The sequence below is a fragment of the Leopardus geoffroyi genome, chromosome B2 (genome assembly GCF_018350155.1).
Source record: "Leopardus geoffroyi isolate Oge1 chromosome B2, O.geoffroyi_Oge1_pat1.0, whole genome shotgun sequence".
NCBI classification, from domain to species: domain Eukaryota; kingdom Metazoa; phylum Chordata; class Mammalia; order Carnivora; family Felidae; genus Leopardus; species Leopardus geoffroyi.
Window position 1 is genome coordinate 17,098,169 of NC_059332.1, and position 22,947 is coordinate 17,121,115.

The following is a 22,947-nucleotide window of genomic DNA, read 5'->3' on the forward strand; positions in this document are numbered from 1 at the left end:
CTTCCACGGCACCCTGCGAGATCACAGGGCCATCCCTTTATAGGACAGTGGCTAAAATAGCAACCGAGGTGAGACCGAACACTAGCAGCCAAGAAGAATATTTGCGCTTGCGGGCTTAAAAATAACCAATCTGGAATGACAGAATAGGAAAAATCCAGGTAAGACAACATTTGCTCTCGCACGAAGTCACAAATGGCTTTACGGGTGGGGGTGCGCTTTTCCCGCTTGGTACCACCAGGGCTCACAGGCAAAAGTGATCTCCTGCCTTTCCTAATCTTTCCTCCCTCCAAAACGCAGCGAAGAATTGAAATTTCCCATTTAGCGTCCAGCATTACTTGTCCCCCCCCCCCAATTTTAAACAGGAATAAACTGTGGTGCCAGCAGTTTTAAGTGATGCTGTGTAATTTTCAGCTCAAATGAGAACTTAAAGCTTCACTAATTTCTTGAAGAGATTCTGCAGCATCTGATGGTGGTTGGGGGCGGGGAGAAGGGAGGAAAAGAAGGAAAAGGAAAGGAAACAGCAGGACAGCCGCCGTGGTCAGCCCCACCTCTGTGGCCAGAGCTGCTTATCACCACCTTGCTCTGTGTTCCCCTCACCCATGCTGCCCTTCTGTATTCTAGAAGTAGAGGCAAAATGGGACGAACCACCGTCAGAACGCTGATCAGTTTGGCTTGCGTGCTGCCCCCCCCCCCAACTTGTCTCCAAAAATCTATCCCACGTCTCTTACCAGTTCTTTGGGTGGTGAATGATACGAATAAGGACATCGACAACGTTCTAAGCAAACTGGCATGCTGGTGGAAATGCTCGCTGAAACCTGCCATAGGCAAGTCAGAGTCCCAAAAAGATCTCAACAAGCAGATCAGCCGTATGAATTAGGACATTTATGTCTCAACTAATGTATAAGACAAGGGAAGGTTGGCACATGTGCCAGAGATCATTCATATGACATGATTATTGGTAGAACCACACATGATTGCATGTTAGGGCCCCTCCTGCATGTTCTATTAGCGTCCTCGGCTGGATCTTATTACGGGGCTCATTACACAGTATTGCAATTGACTACCTTCCCTCCTGCGTTGCAAGCACCCTGAGGGCAGGGACTGTGTCTTTTTCTTTCTCCTTTTTGTAATCCACGGGTCTCACATAATATATAATCCATTGTGAGGACTTTATGTCAACCAAAATGAAATGGCCTATAGCTTTTGACTATAAAACTCAATACCATTTGTATTATACTGAACTTACGTCTTAAACACTGCAGTATTGCTTGCACTGTATTAAGATGAGGTTATAGGAGGCAAGTCTAGTGATTAAGGATGAGTGCTCCTCTCCTGACTGGCTGGACAACCTTGATCAATTTCCTCAAGGCTTGGCATGCCTCACTTTCTCTATCTGTAAAATGGGGATATAATAAGCCGTCCTTCATAGGGCTATTGTGAGAATTAAATGAGGTAATACACACAAGGTATTTCAACAGGCCTGGATGATGAGGATAATGACAGTGACTCTAAAGTTAAAGATATGATACAGGGACAGATTAGGAGACAGTATTTGCAACACTAAGCCAGACAAAGGATCAGCATATAGAATATATAAAGAACTTAGGGGCACCTGAGTGGCTCAGTGGGTCAAATGCCTGACTCTTTCTTGATTTTGGCGCAGGCGATGGTCTCATGGTTTGTGAGATCGAGCCTTGTTTGGGGCTCTGTGCTGACAGCATGGAGCCTGCTTAGGATTCTCTCTCTCTCTCTCTCTCTCTCTCTCTCTCTCTCCCTCTCTGCCTCTTCCCCACTCTCTCTCACTCTCTCTCAAAATAAATAAATAAACATTAAAATAAATATGTATATATATATATATATATATATATATATATATATATAGCTTCAAAATTTAATTCTAAAAATCAAACAAAAAAGGAAGAAAGAAATAAGGATCATTTACCACCATAGAAACTCAGCTGACAAACTGACAAGCTGACAAACTATAAGCCAAAACTCATCAATAATTTGGAAAAGGTAAAGCAAAATCCATGAACTCATTGTCCTTCTTTGGAAATCTTGTAAAGCAAAATCCACCCGCCAAGTGGCTGAAACTTTCAAAGTCTGATGGTATTGTATCAAATGGAGGCAAGTGTCCAGAGTGATGGGAACACTCGTGCACGGGTGATGGAAGTGTAAATGGGCACAAACACCGTGGAGGGCATGTTGGCCGTGTTTCTTAACATTGAACATGTGCACACCCAGGAACCCGGTATTCCTTACACCAGGGCTATTCAAAGGGTTCGTCAGGTTGCAGGATTTTACTGGACTGACCTAAGAGTCTACCTGTGTTCACAAAAGCCCTTCCTACATCCATCCCAAATCCTACTTCAGTTCATGGCTCCTGAGTTCAAAAACCTGTGAGTAACAAAAGAGAAGCCTCCTTTAAGGACCACTCAGAGGACCATAAAGCTTTTGGTCTTCTAGTGTTTGTAGGCACATTTCTATTAGGAGTAAAGCCTTGCTCTGAGATGAGATACAGTAAAACCTTGGTTTGTAGGCACAGTTCGTCCGGAAACATGCTTGTCATCCAAAGCACCTGAATATCAGAGCCAATTTCGAGAACCATTGGCTCCGTTATGATCATGTGATGTTCAGCGTCACGTACTAGTCGTATTGCAAGACATCGCTTGTTTGTCAAGTTAAAATTTAGCAGTTCCTCTAGGCCATCCTCAATATTTATGCCTAAAGCGCATCATTAGCTGGAAAGAAAAACAACATTAAAAAGCCAGAAAAGCATAGGTTAGTGACTCTGTGTGTGTGTTTTTTTTTAAATGCATCTGACATGGAGACACCAAACTGCCCAGAGTAAATTGGATAAAAAGCCACAAATAAAATGTGTTCATCGTTTCTTTCTTTTGGTGTGTGCTCTTCAATAAAGCAGCTAAAATGCACAGTATAAAAGCATATCGTTAAATGTCTATTCTAGCTGAAATTAATTCCCAGCTCATTTTATTTATAAAACGCTTCATGTTGGGGTGCCTGGATGGCTCAGTCAGTTAAGCATCTGACTCCTGATTTTGGCTCAGGTCACGCACAGTCCCATGGTTGGTGAGATAGAGACCCATGCCAGGCTCTGTGTTGACAGTGGGGAGCCTGCTTAGAATTCTCTCTCTCCCTCTCTTGTGCCCATGCAAGCTGGGGAAGGGCAGAGAGCAAGGGAAAGAGAATCTTAAGCAAACTCCATGCGCAGCACAGAGCCTAACATGGGGCTCAATCTCACAACTGTAAGATCGTGACCTGAGCCAAAATCAAGAGTCAGATGCTTAACAGACTAAGACCCTCCCCCCGCCCCCGCCCAGATGCCCCCTTTTCCTTTAAATATGAGGACAAGTTTTATCCTGAGATCTAAAAATCAATGATGTTATTTCTGACGTCTATACTGGGTTCTAATTTAATTACTCCCCATAGCACAATACCAACAATCCAAAAATGCACACAAACACACTTACCAAAGCAATGCCATGTTTTTCATCATATACCTCTTTTCAAAAATAATTTACAGTGTTAGCCAAATGGTATCTAAATATCATTTACAAAATATTGTAAGTTAAATGACAAGACACGTCAGTTCATTTTCTTGTTTGGATAACTTATTATAAGGGAATGAATTAATAATCTCTACACCATTGAAATCATCCCTTTACAATATGCATCTTGAAATTTCTTTCTCATTAGTTTTAGTAGTGTTTAATATGTATGTACTATTAAATTCAAATTCGATTCAAGGAATGGCTAATGAGATTTTTGAATCCTGTATTAACATTTACTGGAATCAAAAACGAAGTTAAACTGTTGCTGTCAGAAGATGTTTTATTTTGTGGATAAGCTTGACAGAGGGTGTTGGTTTTATCAGTGTAAGAAGGATATTTTTTATAAGTTAAATGAGATAAATCTGCAGCTTCAAGGTTTTGATGATAACAGATTTTATTTTTTTTTAATTTTTTTATTAACGTTTATTTATTATTTTTGAGACAGAGAGAGACAGAGCATGAACGGGGGAGGGACAGAGAGAGAGGGAGACACAGAATCCGAAACGGGCTCCAGGCTCCGAGCGGTCAGCACAGAGCCCGACGCGGGGCTCGAACCCACGGACCGTGAGATCATGACCTGAGCCGAAGTCGGACGCTCAACCGACTGAGCCACCCAGGCGCCCCAAGACCTGATTTTTGAATTTGCTTTTTTGGAGAACTCTAAGAGAGCAATCTGTTCTAAACAAGGTGCTTACAGTGAAGGAACAACGTGTAACCAAGAGCTGTTTGATAAATCTAGGTGTCTCTTCTGGAATTTGGAAGTGTAACTAACTCTCATTTGCTTGTCAGGTGGTTTTTCAACTTTCACCAATTTGAAGAATTTAGTAGAATTTTTTTTTTTTTTTTAAATAGGCATCATGCCCAGCACAGAGCCCGAATGCGGGGCTTGAACTCACGACCCTGAGATCAAGACCTGAGCTGAGATCAAGAGTCAGACACCTCACCCACTGAGCCACCCAGGCACCCTGAATTTAATAGATGTTTAACAAGAAGAGTACTAAAAATAATTTTTGGTAGTAAATTACTAGGTAGTAGTTGGCATGTAATTTGAAGAAAATTCAAATAATTGGATAAAATTGCTTTAACAAACACCTTTCATTCCCACTTATTTATTACTATGAATGAGTCTTCTCAGCAGTTACTTCTATAAAAATGGGGTGGAGGACAGAAATAAAAGTCACTGCAGATATCGTATTGTTCTAGTATAAAGCCATTCATCAATGGATACATGAACTAATTGGAGGGAGAAGCACTATTTATATCATTTGTGGAGAAGCATTTTCAAAGATAGTTTATTTCTTCTGCTCAATAAAGTATAAGAGGATAATTATTTTCTAATATAGTTTTGTTTTCTTGCTCAACTGGTAACACTACCAATTAGAAAGTTTAAACACTTACAGCCTTATGATCCCAGGAAATAAAACGTTTAAAAATTTTAATTTCCACTTATAATCTTGTCAAAAAGAAGTATAATAGGGTGATCAAAACTGGGACTTCCCAGCGTGAAAATATATAACACGAAGATAAAAACTCTGTGGGGGAATTGGAACGGAATGTGGAAATAGGAACGATATCAAATTTCCATAGGAAATTATGCATGCATTTTTTAATAGATGATGATTATTGAATCAAATTGTTATGGTATTTAGATTTTTTTGGATACACTTGAAAGAGTCACTATTTATTTTTAAATGTTAATATTTACAAAATGCTAGCAATTCTGCCCTTCAGAACCGTTGTAAGCCTGTAATTTCTTAAAGGTCAATGTTAAACTGTGTGAGGGGTACGTAGTTTCTCCAAATTCGTTGAAGGGTTGTACAAAAAATAAGTTTGAAGACTTACAGGTTGAATTGCCCCCCAGTTCATACACGGAAGTGCTAAGCCTAGCAGTTCAGAACGTGACCTTATTGGGAGACAGGACCTTTATAAAGATCATCGAGTTAAAATGAGGCCATTAGGGTGAGCCCTCCTCCAACAGGACTGGTGTCCTAATAAAAAGGAAACCTTGGACACAGAGACAGAGGCGATACAGTGTGAAGAGACGTAGGGAGAAGGTGGTTATCTTCTTGCCGAGGAGAGAGGCCTGGAATAGATTCTCACAATGCTTGCAGGGAATCCTTCTTGCAGACACTGATCTCAGACTTCCAACCTCCAGAATTGTGAGAAATACATTTCTGTTGTTGAAGCCACCCAGGCTGTGGTACTATTTTTTACAGCATCTCTAGCAAAGGAACACAAAGGCTGTTCTCCCGGAGAAATACACTTACAGACAAGGAGGAGTGTAAAGGGATATTCATTGCGTCCTTCTCTGCCTTAAAGGAATAGATCATTAAAATATGACACCCTGGCATTTCCCATTTAGTGCTGGGGAACGGGTCCTGGAAATGGGAATACAATTCCAGGTTTTTCTGGTACAATTCCTTTGGAGATACGCTCCTGGTATCCAAAACTGGAAAATGGTCTTCCTTTTTCTTCAAATGCCCTGAAATCACACATGCCTTGGGCCATAGTTTTCTTCAGCTTCTTTCCATGCTATTGGCTGGTAATCTTTGGAGTTGCGGTGGTATTTTGGACACACTTCATGACGTCAAAGGACTTTCCACGAGTTCCTAAATTGCAGGCTAATTTTTACCCTCCAGTATTCTCTTCAATGTGCTCCTGCCACGGCAGCTCAACAACTTGGATTTTAAAATCCAGTATGATTCTCTTCCTTTGTCTCTTTGCAACAAGGCTGTTCTATCTCTTCTTGTATTGTGGGGCAACACCGGCAGAATCTAAAATAAATGATAAGGAGCCCCTGGGTGGCTCGGTTGGCTAAGCGTCCAACTCTCGGTTTCAGCTCAGGTCACGATCTCATGGTTTGTGAGTTCAAGCCCCACGTTGGGCTCTGTACTGACAGTGTGGAGCCTGCTTGGGATCCTCTCTCTTCCTTCTCTCTCTCTGCCCCTCCTCTGCTCACGCTCTCTCTATCTCTCTCTCAAAAATAAACTTTAAAATTTTTAAAAATAAATAAGTAAATAAATGACAAGTTTTTTTAAAAAAAGATGAATTGATAGCGATGGGTGGCAGAATGGATAGCAGGTGTGTGGCCAAGCAAGTGTAGTAAAAGATCAGTTGTAGAATCTATCTTGGGGATTTATGTAAATATTATAAAAAACCTAAAACTTCAAGTTTGGTGTGTGTTTTCTTTTTTTTTTTTTTTTTTTTTTTTTTTTTTCCAACGTTTATTTATTTTTGGGACAGAGAGAGACAGAGCATGAACGGGGGAGGGGCAGAGAGAGAGGGAGACACAGAATCGGAAACAGGCTCCAGGCTCTGAGCCATCAGCCCAGAGCCCGACGCGGGGCTCGAACTCACGGACCGCGAGATCGTGACCTGGCTGAAGTCGGACGCTTAACCGACTGCGCCACCCAGGCGCCCCAGGTGTGTGTTTTCAAGTTCTCATGATAAAATATTAGAAAAACAATGACAAAATAAGTGGCAGACAGACCTGCTACATCACAGAGTGAACAATACACAATACACAGAGCATCTAACTCAGGTGACCAAGGTCCACACCAACTGTGATAAGTCATGTCGGTAGCATGTGTCTTGATATGACGTGGTGAGAAAGGCACTTCACCTCTGTGGCTTTCCTTTCACAAACAGATAACCCAGGTCTGATCACAACAAAAAAATGGACAAATCCCAGCTAAAGGACTGTCCACAAAATCTCTGAGCAGTAAATTGTAAAACGGTCAAAGTCATCCAAAACAAGGAAAGGCAGAGAAACTGTCACAGCTAAGAGGAGCCTAAGGAAACCCGATGACTTTTTTTTTTTTTAATTTTTTTTTCAACGTTTATTTATTTTTGGGACACAGAGAGACAGAGCGTGAACGGGGGAGGGGCAGAGAGAGAGAGGGAGACACAGAATCGGAAACAGGCTCCAGGCTCTGAGCCATCAGCCCAGAGCCCGACGCGGGGCTCGAACTCACGGACCGCGAGATCGTGACCTGGCTGAAGTCGGACGCTTAACCGACTGTGCCACCCAGGCGCCCCAAGAAACCCGATGACTTAAATGTAACGCAGTTCCCTGGATGGGATCCTGGAACAGAAGGAGACATTAGGTGAAAATCACCAAAATATGGATGAAGTAGGGACCTTAGTTAATGATAACCTGGTTATTCACTTCAATACTATCAGTATCAATACTGGTTATTCACTTTAGCAAACTCACCACACGAATGTAAGATGTTAACAATAAGAGAAAGTGGGTGTGGAACGTCCGGGAACTCTCCGTTCTGTCTTCACAACTGTTCTGTAATTCTAAAACTTTTCTAAAATACAGAAGTTTACCTAAAAACCCATGGCAAACAATTACCTGGAGGAATTAATGTTACTTTGTTAGTATACCAGGGGTGCTGTGAAATATATAACCTTCTAAATGCACTTATAAGGTCTTTCCCTGGGTGTCCTATAGACTAAATGCTTCCATTTCCAGTGTTGACTGTGGTAGAGCAAAGGCCAAGTCATAGGAGTCATGTGTGGAATTACAGCATCTAGTCAGTTCAGTTGGTGTTAACAAACTGTGCGTGTGTGTGTGTGTGTGTGTGTGTGTGCGCGCGCGCGCGGCTGGGGATATGCAAATGCAAGATGGTGCCGTAAGATGATGTAGAACAGTTAGATGGGTGTGATAGCGTTTTCCCAGATTTGACTTGGTAATATGTGTTATACGGATATACACGCAGTAATACAAAAATATTTTATGACAGCTGTAAAGGTATTCTTATTCAACTTATTTATTATTTATAATAGGCACTGTGTCAGATTTCAACGTGTATAAACTTATTAACTGTAATGCTTCTGCTACGGCCCCCATCGTCACTAGATTTTAAAGTTACAGAAATAGCCAGAGAAAGAATTTCCTTCAAGGAGTCAGCTTTATCGGGCTGTTCTCTCTGGGCCCTCTGCTGGTTGCTTCACAACCTAGAAGCTAAGGCCTTTCTCTGTCTTCTGGCATCTCCTACTGTTTGTTCATGGGGCCTTCTCCTCGGCTATTTAGTTCTTGTGTATTCCTTTAAGACTTTAGTTGGACCAAAAAAAAAAAAAAATGTTCAGTTCCAAAGTTTCATGGGTTTGAAAAATAACAGCTTGCCTTTATACTGAAAATGGCAACTTCCACATATATGATCTCATGGGATTCTCAACAGAAATCTTATAAAAATTCCTTTCTTAGCTAAGGGCATGGAGGGTAAGCTTAAAAGTGGCCCAGACTTCTGATGTTGGCGATTCTTGGCCATCCAGCGTCGGGTGACCCTTGCAGCATTCGGGGAACCCTCCCATCTTATAAGGCAAGCATGCATGTTCCCAGCCTCCGTTTCAGCCATGATACAGGCATGTGGCCCAAGACCCGCCCATGACCCAGCTCTGGCCGACAAAGAGTAGAATAGAATAGAATCGACATACACTAGAATAAAATTAGATTGACATACAATTGAATAAAACAGACACGACACAACAGACCGCACATATTTAAAGTATATAATTTGATAATTTTTGACATACATCTGACCTGCAAAATCATCACCAAAATCACACGAGCGAGAATATTCATCACTGCCAAGAGTCTTTTTATGCTCCTTTGTAAGTCTTCTTTTCCACTCATTGCCACCCCCTCCCCCCCATCCCTGCCTATTCCAAGAGGCCACTGATCTGTTTTCTGTCATTACAGAAAATGATTTTCCGGAAATTTTGCATAAATAGAATCATACAGAGTACACACTTTTTGTCTGGCTTCTTTCACCCAACATAACTATTTGGACATTCAGCTTGTTGCAAGTATCAATCATTTAACAATCCTTTTGATCGCTAAGTAGCATTCCATCGTAAAGATATACCACAATTTATTCATTTGCTGATGGACATTTGGGTTGTTTCCAGGTTTGGCTTGTTACAAATAACGCTTCCATGAAGATTCATATCTAAGTCTTTGCATGGACATGTGCCTTCATTTCTTCTGAGTAAATGCCTGGGGTGAAATGTCTGGATAATATGATAAGGTAATGTTTAATTTAAGAAACTGCTAAGAATTTTCCAAAGTGATTGCACCATTTTACATGCCCGCCAGCAAGGAGAGTTCCAGGCCCTTCACATCCTCTGCAACATTTGGTATGATAAGTCTTCTTAAATTGTAGCCTTTCTAATAGGTATGAAGAGATCTCATCATGGTTTAATTTGTGCTTCCCTAACAATGATGTCGAGGTATCTTCTCATCTGCCTTTTTTTTTTTTTGCCACCCATATATATTCTTTGCTGAAGTATCTGGTCAAGTCTTTTCCCCGCTTTTAATTGGGTTGTTTGGGTTTATTTTATTATTGAGTTTTGAGAGAGCTCTTTACATATTCAGGTTACAAATATTTTCACATGTTCTGCTGTCCTGGGATTTGCCATTTTGTTCTCTTAAAAGTGTCTTTTAGGGGCGCCTGGGTGGCTCAGTCGGTTAAGTATGCGACTTCGGCTCAGGTCATGATCTCACAGTTCGTGGGTTCGAGTCCTGCCTTGGGCTCTCTGCTGTCGGTGAGGAGCTTGCTTCTGATCCTCTATTTCCCTCTCTCTCTGCCCCTCCCCTGCTCTCTCTCTCTCTCTCTCTGTCTCTCTCTCTCTCTCTCTCAAAAAAAGAAACATTAAACATTTTTTTAAAAAGAGTGTGTTATAAAAGGCAGAAGTTTTAAATTGTGATGAAGTCCACTGCACCATTTTTGTTTTCTGTGTTAAATTGCTTGTAGTACCACATCCAAGAAATCTTTGCTTACCTCAGACTCTCAACTTGAATTCTCTTCCATTTCCTTTAAACATTTTGTAAGCTTAGGGTTCACATTTAGCTCTATGATCCATTTGGGTTCATTTTTCCCTGTGGTGTTCCCACAGTCTCGCCGTTCCCTCCACCACAAAGTCAGCGTCTGTTCTGTTGCCCTTTTTCCCTGCCATCTAGCTGCCGTGGTCTCTTTTCCCAACTCTTGCTCTCTTCTGCCAAATGGCTCTGTTCACACTGTTCCCGCCACCTAGAACACTTTTCCCTTATCCCTTCTGGCCAAATACCTTATCTATTTTAATTCAGCATAAGATCTCCTGTGCTTGGCTTAGAGCTGAGTACACAGAAGACACTCTCTCTTTTTTAAAAAGGAGGGAATAAATGAGTGGGGTTGAGTTCCTAGACTAAGGTGACATGATAGTAGGCTGGGGACTGGAATTTGGTTCTTGATTCCTGTCCCAGTTATAGTTTTTACGTGGCATTTGAATTGAAAGCTTGAAAGAACTTCTACTCCACTGTCACCTTCCCACACTCATTTTGGAGACGTCAACAGTCGTACCCAGCCTGCAAATCTTTTGGGGGCTGAGCCCCTTCGTGCCCCACGATTGGTTGCTGTTAAACCATGAAGTTATTTATGGGTGACTTTAGTCTTTAAGAATTTCTGTTGATCCAATAATTGGTCTAAGCATTAGTTTCTGATGATTTAGCTGTGTTCCCTGTGAATTAATGATGACTAATGATAGGGATTTAAGAACTGATACCCTCAGGTACTTAGCTGTTTTAAATCGCACATTAAACAATATAACACTTAAAGTTCACGTTCCTTTAAAAAAAATATTTCATGAAAACCCAGGAGGTGAACCATAAGCGCTATATTAGTTGCATTAAGGATTAATTTTATAGCTCCAGAGGTACAGCCAGAAGCAGATTCTTTTTTCTGTAAGTGAATTTGCCTTTCGCTAAGAACACAGGCGCATCATGCATGGGTAGCATATGAATTCCGGCTCCCAAACTCCAAAACCCGGTGCTTGAAAGAGAGAAGCATACAAACCTGATTTCAACTGTGAGGAAACATCAGAGAGACCCACACTGAGAGACAGGCTCAAAAGTATCAAGGTTATGAAAGACAAAAAAGACAACGGAGACCTGTCCCAGATTAGAGTCATTACAACTAAATGCAATTGTGAAATGCTGGCTTGGGTCCTAGGTTATAGAAAGAACATTGATGTGACAACTGGCAAAATTGGGAGTAAGGTCTGTTGATTAATTAGTGGTATTGTCTGTACTATTTTTACTTTCCCGGTCTCGACAGTTGTACAATGGTTTCATTTGGGGAAGATAGAAGAATACGTGAAAACTTTTGGGACTATTTTTACCACTTGGATAGAAGACTAAAATTAATTCATAATAATATATTGTTTCAAATATCCCTAACATAAACAAATAAGCAAACAAAAAGCCAAAACAGATACATCAAAAGATGTATACATAGATGTTTCTATGCAGAGAATATCATAAAGATTTTAAGTTGGCGGGGCTCCAGGGCATCTGGGTGGCTCAGTGGGTCAAGCGTCCAACTCTTGATTTTGGCTCAGGTCATGATCTCATGGGTTTGTGAGCTCAAGCCCCACGTAGGACTCTCTGTTGTCAGCACAGACCCCGCTTCAGAGTCTCTGTCTCCCTTTCTCTCTGTGCCTCCTACACTCATTCTCTCTCTCTCTCTCTCTCAAAATAAATAAACTTAAAAAAAAAAAAAAGAAAGTGTTATATGGGCAGGGTTCCAAACACACACACACATACACACACACACAGGCATGCAAATTGATCCTACTGACCCTATGGTCCCTCAAGAAAACGGAGTTCTTCTTGATATAATAGAAAAACAGAACCACCACCTCTGGTCTCAGCGGATGCAACAGCAGGAATACGGAACAGGTGCCTGACCTACTGCCTTGGGCTGCCCTGCTGACGGGGCCTACGGGCTGCTGGGTGTCGGCCTAAGTCTTTGCAAAAGCGGCAACGAATCGGGGCCTCCCTGCCCAAATACAAGTGAGCCACGAGTCCTTTTGAAATAGACACCTGAAAACCAGTCAGCTGTTTCTATTCCAAGTATAACATGGTGCCGCAGTACAGGCTATTGTACTGTAATCGAGGGGCTTGATCAGATTTCCCTGTAAGGCTTGTCAGCTTCAAACTGAGAAGCTGGTGAACAGAGAAACGTACAATCTTTTTTCCAAGCCGTATCGACAAAAAGAGATCATCCCAAAGACCCCTCCTCTTGAAAGCATTATGGTTCATGTTGTAAGCGAAGAAGCCTGGGCTCAAAGAAGTGTGCTGATCTGCTGAAGAATGCAGGGATGAGAGGGATTCCAGTGGCTTCCATCCAAGTCCTGCCCACCATAGGGAGGAGCGACTCCTCTCAGCCTCTGAGCTAGGTCAATGCCAGCGTCCCTTCTAACTTTAATTTAACCGATTTAGCCTTCTGAGCAGTAACTTAAGGAAAGAACGTCTATTCACGTGGAAAAACACAGACCAAACCCAAGTGCCATAATTACCATTACAACGCAAAGCCCGGCATTGCTGAGCGAGAGGCACTTCTCTCTCTCCGGTTCCGAAAAATGACTTGTGATGTGTCTACTTCTGTGCTCTGGAAGCTGTGGCCTCTGAGCTTCTCAGGTGCCGTATCATACACTTCTACTCGGGTGTATTTTCAGTCCTCTTCCATTGGCGTCTCTCTGAAACAGGCTAACAACAGGCAAGTGAAGACCTCCTTCCACGGCTCTCTCTATATCCCTTCACAGCCAAACACCAGGAAAAATGATACAGGCTTGTCTTCCTTTCCACTGCCTCCTTAATCGACTCCAGCATGCTCTGGGAGGGAAAGAGACGCTCAATAAGGCCACCTCTATATCACCAACCCAAGGGACATCTTCGGTTCTAATCTAACCAGACTACCCACACCGTCCGGTACCGTGAGTCGTGCTCTCCCTGGGAGACATTCTGTCCTCAGCTTCCCTGACATTTCCAACTTTTCTCCCCTTTCTCTGGCAATGCCTCCTCCATATCCTTTGTCTGCTTGTACTTCTCTCCCCGGCCTATTAAATGTTGGAATTTCTTAAGCACAGATCCTAGGACTTCATTATTCCGCTTGCTGTAGTTTCCCTAAGTAATCTCATCCAATGTGGCTTTAAGTACCCTATGTTCTGGATTCCCACATACTCACCTCTGCGTTTCTGAGAGTCAACAGCTCTACCTGGCTGCCTCGAAAGCACTCCAAATCCAGCATGTCTAAAGCGGACTCGATCTCCACACCCAAGTCCCTGCACTCCTCCTGTTCCTCCCATTTCCTAGCTCACTGACTACACCATCACCATCACTACACCACCGGGTCTTTCCAAAAACCCGGGCGTTATTGCTGACAATGCCCTCTCCTTCACCCCGTATCCAACACCAAAGGAATACTTGCCATCTTACTCCCTAAAAGACCTTTTGCATCCGTTCACTTGTCTCCATGTCTCCCACTACTAGCCTCGTCAGAGCGATGACTAGAGGAAAGTTCCCAGTTGATCTCTTGTCGCTTCCCCTGCACCGGAACCATTCTACCATCTCTTCCCTTAGTCTCTTCATGCCACAACCAAAGGGGCTTTTTTTCTTAACTTTAATTTTGGAGTATTCATAAATTCACAGGAAGTTACAGAGATAGGACAGAGAAGACCCACTGACATGTTCTGCACCCAGGTTCCTTGATGGTAACATTTGGTATAGTTATAGTACAATGTCAAAGCCAGGAATTTGACATTGGTGCCATGTGTGGGTTTAGTCCTGTGGCATTTTATCACGTGTGTAGATTGATGTTACCACCGCTACAGCAATCGAGGCACGGAACCCTTATCTTCTCACCACAGAGACCTCCCTCATGCCACCTCTTGGGAGTCAGACCTACCTCTCCCCACTGTCTGCCTCCATCATCTGGAACCCATTCACCCTCCAATCTGTTTTCCATCTCTAACTAATTTTGTCTTTTTTGAAAATGCTGTCTCCTTAAAAATCATAGAGTAGGTGATTCTCTGAGATTGGCTTGTGTCACTCAACACGATGCCCTTGAGATCTAAGTTACTGCGTACCAATGGTTTGTTCCTTTTTCTTGTTCAGCAGTATTCATGTTATGGATGAGTGAACTTCCATGAATTCATTTCGGCTGTTTCTAATTTTGGCTCTCATAAGTAAAACCACAGTGAATGGTTGTATACAGGCGTGAATGTGAACATAAGCCTCATTTCTCTGAAAAGCCCAGGGGCGGAACTGTGTATTTGGTTTTATTTTTTTTTTTTTTAATTTTTTTTTTTCAATGTTTATTTATTTTTGGGACAGAGAGAGACAGAGCATGAACGGGGGAGGGGCAGAGAGAGAGGGAGACACAGAATCGGAAACAGGCTCCAGGCTCTGAGCCATCAGCCCAGAGCCTGACGCGGGGCTCGAACTCACAGACCGCGAGATCGTGACCTGGCTGAAGTCGGACGCTTAACCGACTGCGCCACCCAGGCGCCCCATGGTTTTATAAGAAACTACCAAATCATTTTCCAGGCTGGCTGTATCATTTTACCAGCAACGTCTGAGAGATCCACTTTCTCTGCATCTCTAACAGCACTTGGGATCGTCACTTTTTTTTAAGCTGTTCTAAGGGTGTGTGGTGTTCTCTCGCCTTGGTCTTCATTTACATTTAGCTAATGGTTAGTGGGGCTGAACGTTTTTACTATGCTTGTTGCCATTTGTATATATTCTTTGGTCCAATGTCTCTTCATATCTTTTGCCCATTTTCTGATTGGCTTGATTGTTGTTGTTGTTGTTGTTGTTTCTGAAGCTGCCCGTTGAGAATTCTTTACATATTGTAGCTAAGAATCCCTTGTCGGATATGTGGTTTGCAAATATTTTCTCCCAGTCTGTAGCTTGTCGTTTCATCCTCCTAACAGAGGCTTTTGCAGAGCAGAAGTTTTCTTTTTTTTTTTTTTTTTTAATTTTTTTTTTCCAACGTTTATTTATTTTTGGGACAGAGAGAGACAGAGCATGAACGGGGGAGGGGCAGAGAGAGAGGGAGACACAGAATCGGAAGCAGGCTCCAGGCTCTGAGCCATCAGCCCAGAGCCTGACGCGGGGCTCGAACTCACGGACCGCGAGATCGTGACCTGGCCGAAGTCGGACGCTCAACCGACTGCGCCACCCAGGCGCCCCTAGAGCAGAAGTTTTCAATGTTGATGAAATCCAATTTATTCGTATTTTTTTCTTTTGTGCATCATGCCTTTGGTGTTTCAGAACTCTCCACCAAGCCCTGAGTCTCGAAGATTTTCCTCTATGTCATCTTCTGAAATTTCTATGGCTTTATGTCTGACCGTCACATTTATACTCCATTTTAAGTTAATCGTCATATAAGGTGTGAAGTTTAGGTCAAGGTTCAGCTTTTGGCCTGTGGACGACTAATTGCTCTGGCACCATTTGTTACAAAAACAAAACAACAACAACAAAAACACCAAAAAAAACCCCATCCTTCTTCCACTGAATTGGTTTCGCAGCCTTATCAAACAACAGTTGGTGTACTTACGTGAAGATATTTCTTGGTTTCTCTAATTTGTTCCACTGATCTATGCGTCTGTTCCTCTACTAACGTGAACAGTCTTGATAATCGTAGCTACATGGTATCTTGACATTAGGTAGAGTAGTTCCTCCCACTTTACCCTTCCTTTGTAGAATTGTTTTAGCTATTCTCGTTCCTTTGCCTTCCCATACACTTTTCGGAATAATCTTGTCTATATCTTCAGAAAATCTTGCTGGGATTTTAATGAGAATTATATTAAATTTGTATATCAATCTGGGAAGAACTGGCCTCGTTACTATGTTGCATCTTCCTCTTCATGAAAATGGAATATCTATCTATCGATCTATCTATCTATTTGACAGAGAGAGAGACAGAGAGCATGTGCCTGCAAGGGAGAGTGGCAGAGAGAGAGAGAGAAAGAGAGAGAGAGACAGAGAGAGAGAGAGAGAGAGAGAGAGAGAACCTCAAGCAGGCTCCACACCCACTGACACGGGGCTCTATCCCATGACCCTGGGATCATGACCTGAGCCAAAGTAGAGTCAGATGCTCAATCAACCAAGCCACCCAGGTGCCCCTCTCCACTTATTTAGATCTTTGACTTCATTCATCATTGTCTAGTAGTTTTAGGCACATAAATCTTGTACGTGTTTTGTTAGACTTACACCTAAGTATTTCATTGCTTTAGTGATTGTAAATAGTATTGTATATCTCATTTCAGTTTCCACAAGCTAATTGCTAGTATATATAAATACTATATAGATTGATTTTTGTATGCTGATCTTGTAGTAGCAGAGAACGCACTTAATAGCTGTACGAGTTGTTTTGTAGATTCCTCGCGATTTCTACGTGGACAGTACGTAATATGCAAATAGGGACAGTTTTATTACTTCCTTTTCATTCTATATGCATTTTCTTTTCTTTTCTTCCATATTGCGCTGGCTAAAATTTCCAGTTCTATGCTGAATAGCCGTTATAAGAGTGGCTATCCTTACCTTACCCTCAACCTTAGGGAGAAAGCATCAGTTCTTCACCACTAAGTCGGATGTTAACAATAGGTGTTTTATGAACGTTCTGTTCTAGTTTGAGGAGGTTCCCTTTTATTCCTATTTTTCTGATAGGTTTTTTTTTTATCACGAATGGGTGTGTTGGATTTTTTCAGCTGCTTTTCCTGAATTGCTTGATTTAACCATGTCATTTCTCTCCTTTAACCTGTTAACATGGTGGATTCCCACTGACTGATTTTCACGTATTGAACCAGGTTTGCATTCCTAGAATAAACCCCAGTTAGTCATGGTGTGTAATCATTTTTAATTTCATTTACTGCTATTGTTATATAAAACTAATGTTTATTCAGGTACATTGTCCCAGAATGATCTTCCAAAACGTAAATTCGACTGTGTAATTCCTCTGTTTACATCCTTCACTTGCTTTCAACTACCTGTAGGAAATAGATATAGATTGAAGCCTTATTCTGGCCCAGCTCATGGCCCAGTCTGGCCCCTGCCTTCCTCGTTACTTCATCCTGTGCTGCTGTGTCACTTTCTGTGCTCTGGGCTCCCTTCTTGGCCTTCACGCTGTTCTCTCTGCCTCCGACACTTCCCCTACTTTTTACCAAATTAACTCCTACATACCCCTCAGATCTTGGGCATCTGGGTCCAGACTTTTATTTAACTCTCATGTGATTACATCAGTTTCTTCTGCACATAGCTCCGAGTTACATGATTATATGTGCTATTATTTAATGTCTTCCTGTCCCATGAGATGCAAAATTTTACATGAACAGAGGCCATGGCCATCTGAGTTTCCATAGTAACTCCCTTACCGGGCAAAAAGAAGGCATCTAATACTTATTGAATAAAGGCACCAAAGAAAGTTTAAGTGGAGGGTAAGCAAAGGTACCTGGGTGAGAAAGATAAGTGGGCGCAGGGTGGTTGCCCAGTTGGGAAGGTATAGGGTCCTGGGAGACAACACTCAAAGGGCAAGGCTTTGACTTCCAGATGGAAGAAGGAATACCATGGTTTGTAGACAAAGGGGAGCCATGGCTTCTGGATAGAAGAAAGCCCCTGAACTTGCTATCAGATATTATAAACATAGGTATGCTTTCATATTTCATCTCTTTTCCCCAATGTTTATCTCTGCAAGGTGATCTTTGAGTAACAAATACACCTATTTCTCATTTATTTGTATATATGTATAAATTGATTTGTTCTTCAGAATCTTCCGGAAACAAAAAGGCAGCTAACAAAACAACTGGATGATCTCAGAAAGTTAAGATCAGAGATTGTTTTCCAAACTTTTACTAATAACTTTGAGAAGCCAACTCTAAGATCTTTTTAAAATCTGTCATGTTCTTTCATTTAGCTCTATTTGACTCCGATGAAAACTCTTTTCCTCGCCTTCAATGTTTTCCTGAGACTGTGCTCATCCTTTGTTCCATTTCATCTTATCTTCTTTGTCTTTCCTGCCCCCTAATCATGAGTCTTCCACAGGGTTCTGGCCCCAGCCTTTCCTCTCCTCACTTTCTCCTCCCCACTGAGCATCTGTTCACCAAGCATCTCTGTGGGGATCACTCTCTCACCGGGTGCTCTTAATGATAATGACTTTCAGGACCCCTGGCTGGAGGTCATGCTATGCTGCTGCTTCCAAGGCTCCAAAATCTCCTTTTACTCCATAGTCAGCTCTATTGCAATATAAGATGAGATAAAGAATTCCCTGGGTGATGTAATATGTGGATGGTAAGATTACATTTCTATTAATTCCTCCTAAAATCTTTGTCTCCCTAAAAGAATGGAGACGAGCCCCAAACATATTCAGTACAACTCAACTCTACCTCTGGGAATGAGCTATTTTCTTCTATCCCAAGACTGGGCTTCCCGAGAAAATGATCCACATTTCCCTAAGAAGATAAAACTTGATTCAAGCCTAGAAATATTTAACTATAAGCTTATCATAAGCATTAAAAAGATATTGATCACCTATCTAATCCTGACATCCATTTCTCCAGTTACCCAATACTCCACTGATTCAAGGGAATGTGTATATTATAATAATAACAGTTTTGTGACCTCAAAGTAACATTTCTCATTACCTCCTTGTTGCAAGATTAGCTAAAATGGTTGTGTGTGTGTGTGTGTGTGTGTGTGTGTGCACACACGCATGTGCATATGTGTGTATGACTCAGAAACTTTTAAAAAGGCTCCAACTGCTTTGGGTTGTTCTTCGAAATCTGTTGTTTTTTTTCTTTCTAAAACACACATGTGCCTTGTGCACATCTCAGCAACGAACAAAACTTATGTTTTTAGCCCTGACTTCCCTCCAGAGCTCATCCCCCTAATTTTTTCCTGCTCACCAGACCATTTCACATAAAAACTAACTGTGAATTCCTTGAAAGCAGGGGCAATATTGGATATACTTTTATATACTCTATGCCTAGTACAGTGCCCAGTTCAGAGCAGACGCCCAGGAGTATTAAAGAAATGAATGGACATTATGCAAGATTATGAGATTATGGGATACTGTTTGTGGAAAGCACTTAAGGGTCAAGTATATTGGTATGGGTTACTATTAATTGAAAGGGTGCTATTAATTAAAAACTAACAATAGCAATCAACATTTGCACTATACTTGAAGATATGTTAGCATTAAAGTCATGTATTAGTACTTTCTTTTTTGAGAGAGAGAGAGAGAGAGAGAGCGCATGTGCACATGCATGCATGAGTTGGAGAGGGGCAGAGGGAGACAAAGAGATTTGTATGCAGGTTCCATGCTCAGTGCAGAGCCCAACGCAGGGCTCTGTCCCACAACCCTAGGATCATTACCTGAGCCGAAATCAAGAGTCATATGCTTAACTGACTGCGCCACTCAGATGGCCCCATGTATTAATACTTCAAACTTACTTTAGCAACATCTTCCTCAGTATGGCTACAACCTTAAGTCCTACTCCTCCAAACTAATGAAATCAGCCCAGTCAATGTCCCTGGAACATATTATCTTTATTTCTATCATGTATCTGTAACTTTTGATAAAATTGGATTCCTATTTATTCTTATTTAAATGTTCTTCAAGGTTCATCTGAGCCCCCACCTCCTATAGCAAGGATTCCCTCAGCCTTCAAGCCCACACGTCTCCGTCCTCTGAATTCTTTAAAAAAAATTTTTTTTTTACGTTTATTTATTTTTGAGAGACAGAGTGAGACAGAGCATGAGCAGAGGAGGGGCAGAGAGAGAAAGAGACACAGAATCTGAAGCAGGCTCCAGGCTCTGAACAAGCGTTCAGCACAGAGCCTGATGTGGGGCTCGAACTCATGAACCGTGAGATCATGACCTGAGCCGAAGTCGAACGCTCAACCAGCCAAGCCACCCAGGCACCCCCAGGGTCATCCTAGTTTTAAAGCTGGCATTTGCAGCTTTGTTTATTCTCATTTTTCGAAGTCTATGTCAAAAGGATGGCACTGAGGTAGTTGAAAATCAAAGGCAAAGTGTGATATAAAATTCCCCAATTATATTATCAGCTGAATTCATATCTACATAATGTTTCTGTGTTTTTTATTTTTGTATGTATAAGGTCATTGATCAGAAGAGAACTGGAATGGGGATATATGGGAGGATTTAGAGACTTCCAATTTTCCCAACCCTCAACCCACTCTTAGCATTCCCTTTTGAGTCTCCTCTTTCCTTGTCTGATTAAGCATCTCCATGTTTGGCCTGAGGACTCTGACCTTCTCCCAGATGGAGAAGAGCAGATTCTCTTAATGCTCTATGCACCCCCCCCCCCACCAAACCATTTTACATGCCAATCCTCGATATCCCCAGACATGTAACTAAAATCAGAGCCCAGAATTTCCTAAGGGGAGGGGAAGATTTACAAAGCCAAACCCAGTCGATTTACCCACCAAAAGCCTTACAAGACTTTACTCAATTATATTGACAAAGATCTGCCGATGTGTGAGAAAAGGGATCCTGAGGGCTATTGAGTCAGGCGGGAGGAATAAACATCATTTTGATCAGGATAACTGTGGGTACAATCACCCATGATTCCGGATCTACTAATGCTACGCTGAGCAGCTGAGAGCCGTTCTCACAGAGTGCTTGTCAGCTGAAGAAGCCTTGGCTCAATTGGAAGTTCAGTCTCGGGAAAGTTGAGAGGCCGGAAATGGTGAGTTCAATAGAGAAGAAAATAATTCAAAGATGTCAAGAGATAGGAATGCAGTTGTAGAAGTAGCCCCATAGATGATCTCATCATCAGGGCCTGAGATAGCCACTGGCGAGGGAAACACCAACATCTTTGAAAAGCAACATAGTGGCTCTTCTCTGTGGGCTGGGTGTACTGCAGGAAGATGCTGCCATTGAAAAGGCAACTTGCCTTGATTGCGATGACCATGGGAACGTCCCAAGGTGGCAAAGGGTATGTAATTACACTAGAACAGACAAATACAAATAGGTACACACTCACCTTGGTAGACATTAGGACTCATCGGAAAGACTGACCTGCTGAGGTCTTAGGGCATGGTAGGTTGATCATCGAGTCCCTGGCCCAGCTTGATGTATATAACTGAGAAAATTCCAGATTTGGCGAATCAAGGCTACCACCATATCAGAAGGTTGGGGTCATTTCTAAATCTCAATCAGTTCACAGGTCCACACTTCCTCAAATGAAGGCTTAATAACCCACTTTCTAGCATTGCAGGTGATAGTACTGAATTTCACTCCTAGCCTTCCTCAGAGGCACTTGTGTCCATTCTCATGGGTCCCTGTACTGCGGAAAAGAAAATCCCCAAACATTTCAGAAGTATTTGGACATTGGCTTCAAGCCAACCATATTACAAAAGCAGGAGACCACTACAGATCAGGTGAGTAACAGAATTTTGGAGTGTGTGTGTTAGACTTTTTTTTTTCTTTTGGTGGTGGTGGTGGGGAATATAATAAATATGGAGAAGATGGGGCACCTGGATGGCTCAGTTAAGTGTCCGACGTCAGCTCAGGTCAGGATCTCACGGTTTGCGAGTTCGAGCCCCACATCGGGCTCTGGGCTGACAGCTCAGAGCCTGGAGCCTGCTTCAGATTCTGTGTCTCCCTCTCTCTCTCTCTACCCCTCCCTGCTTGTGCTCTGTCTGTCTGTCTCTCTCTCTCTCTCTCTCAAAAATAAATACTTCAAAAAAATTTTAATTTCAAAAAACATGGAGAAGAATGTAAAACCCATGACGAGTTTTCGCTCATGTAATAGCATCTATTCTCCCCTTCAACACTGAGTCCCTTCCCCCTTGCATCTTGGAGTCTCACATGCTCCGGTCTCCCTCACACCCTAAGGTCTTTGAACTTGCTTGTCCCTGATCTGACCTTCCATCTCACCTCTTCCTACCCCCTCACCTAATGAATTCTTCCTCACCCTTCACATGCCAGCTCCAGCTGGGACACTTCCATAGGGAAACTTGCCTGTGTCCATCTCTGCTCGAATCTAGGAATTTGGTCAACTTCCTTGGTTCAGCAGCATCATGGGACAGTGTTCCTTTCCTCCAAAGCAGTATCCTCAGTTTGTTGGTGTAAGGTCATGAGGGCGACTTGATTAGTATTGGACAATATTAACCTGATTAGTATCCACTGGACGGTGAGCACCTTAAGAGCCGGAACCACATGATTTTCTTCATCACTGGATCCCTGTCTCCCAAGTACAATGCCTGGGATGGCAGACCTTCAAAAATATCTGTCAAATGAATGAATGAATAAATGAATGTACCTACATTGTTTATTTCAAAAAAAAAAAAACCTTATAAGAATTCAAATTTGGCATACATCAGCCACTATCTTTCAGGATCGTTAGTATCGGCAGCCCTTTTTTCTGGTAATGGTGAGCAGAAACATATTATCCTTCTCACTACCCATGTCTGAAGGTATAGGTGTGCCCCCCTCCAGAACAGAGCCTGCATCAATAAAGTCACAGTAGGATACTCTTCCCTAAAGTTTAACCAGACTATACAGGCTGGCTTGGGATCTGAAAAA